Below are 1,867 nucleotides of genomic sequence, written 5' to 3'. Positions count from 1 at the left end.
TTTTCAATGTGATAATCTCCTATAACACAGGAAATGATGGGGGTTCCTAGGTCCTTAAGCTTTGGAGGAGTGGCATGCTGGAAGACAGAACTAGCCTGTTCAGTGAGGCATAATTTTTTTGAGATTTGTGATCTAGATTTATGTTTTTGGATGCACAAATCCTTCAAAAATTTGGCATAAGCAGGAACCTGTTTGATTGCATCTAGAAGGGGAAGATTAATTTGGACTTGCTTAAACAATTCCAACATCTCATCGAGTTTTCCTCCCTTCTTATCTGCAGGAATAGGGGCTTTCAAGGCATCCAAAAATGGGGCTTTAGGCAAGTAAAATGATTCCGATGCAGTTGGTTCATTCTCTATTTTAAAGTCCTCCTTGTTCTTGGGTGATTTGGCTTCGGTTAGAGGTTTAGGGTCGGTCTCATTGGTTTTACTAGTGTGTTCAATGACCTTCCCACTTCTCAGAGTCATAATTGATTTGGCATGTTCAGAAAAAGCTTCTTGGGTATTAGAGCTCTCAATCACAAATTGCCCTCTTGGGTTGCTCTCGGGTTGGCTAGGTAATTTTTCTCCTTCCCTCCTACTGAATGCAGTCGCTAGTTGACCTATTTGGATCTCTAGCTTAGCAATGGATTGTGTGTGAGAGTTAAGGGTCTGAGTGTTGACTTCTAATCATTCTAGTGCTTTCAGAACTTTCTTCTCAAAAGCTGAGCTGTGACCAGTAGTAGACGGTTGAGGAACATTTTGAAATTGATGATATGGTCCATGCCTATATATTGGGTCCTGATATTGAGGTCGAGGTGTGACAGGACCAACCATTGGTTGTGGTCTCCATAAAAAATTTGGATGGTTTCTCTAGCCAGGGTTATAAGTGTTCGAATATGGATCGTTTCCTGGTCTGCGAGCTTGTTGGACTTGAGCTTGCTGAACCTGCTCATGCACAAACTCAAAAAATTGAGGTACGGCTAGGCATTCACTAACAAAATGGTTCGGACTTGCATACAATGCACAAACTTCTTGGATTGGATTAGGTAGAATCGGAGATTGTCCAGTATTTAGAAGACGGTCTAATATTTGGGACAGTTCATCTACCTTACTGTGGATATCCATGACGTTTTCAATCTGATAAATTCTACTTCTTTTTTGTTGAAGCATGGGTTATTCTCTAGAGGTGGCAGACATATGATGTAGGAAATTCTCACTAAATATTTCAAAGAGCTACCAGGCTTCATCTTTACTCTTTAGCATGAATATCCCACCACATGATGCATCAACCATTTATCGGTGTTACTCCGATAGACCATCATAAAAATACTGACAAAGTTGCCATTTAGGGACAGCATGGTGTGGACATTTATGAATGAGGTCCCTTAATCTTTCCCATGTCTCATGAAAAAGTTCACCCTCTAATTGGGAAAAACTAGTGATAGCTTTTCTAATTTGATTTGTTTTTTCGATTGAAAAGTATTTCTTGAGAAATTCTCTCTGAAGATGATCCCAAGTTGAAATGGTTATATAGTCTAAGGAATTTAACCAATGCTTGGCTTTGTCCTTAAGTGAGAAAGGGAACAGTTTCAACCTAAGGGCATCATCAGAGAAGTTTTGGATTTTTACTGTGGAACAAAATTCAAAAAATTCATCCAAGTGTTTGTATGGGTCCTCGTTACTAAGTCCATAGAATGATGGCAATATTTGAATAATGCTAGACTTAATCTTATATTGGCTAGCTTCTATTGGAGGTGCTTGAATGCATGAGAGTAGGTATATGAGGATGGAGTGAAATATTCTCTCAATGAGCGTGGAGGATTAGCCTCACTAGGTGCAGCCATATTTCTAACTCGGATAGTCCTAAGAGTCTTTTCTAATTCTTC

At 39.4% G+C, this 1,867-nt stretch overlaps 1 non-coding gene across 1 annotated transcript; it reads left to right on the top strand.

Moving 5' to 3' along the window:
* Nucleotides 1–1,332: 1,332 nt before the first annotated feature.
* On the top strand, nucleotides 1,333–1,438 carry LOC140853561 (small nucleolar RNA R71). The gene has a single exon (XR_012136631.1). It is a non-coding gene; the product is annotated as a small nucleolar RNA R71 (small nucleolar RNA).
* Nucleotides 1,439–1,867: the final 429 nt, after the last annotated feature.

This window comes from Elaeis guineensis, chromosome 13 (genome assembly GCF_000442705.2).
Source record: "Elaeis guineensis isolate ETL-2024a chromosome 13, EG11, whole genome shotgun sequence".
Classification (NCBI taxonomy): Eukaryota; Viridiplantae; Streptophyta; class Magnoliopsida; order Arecales; family Arecaceae; genus Elaeis; species Elaeis guineensis.
This window is presented reverse-complemented; position numbering and strand designations above follow the sequence as displayed.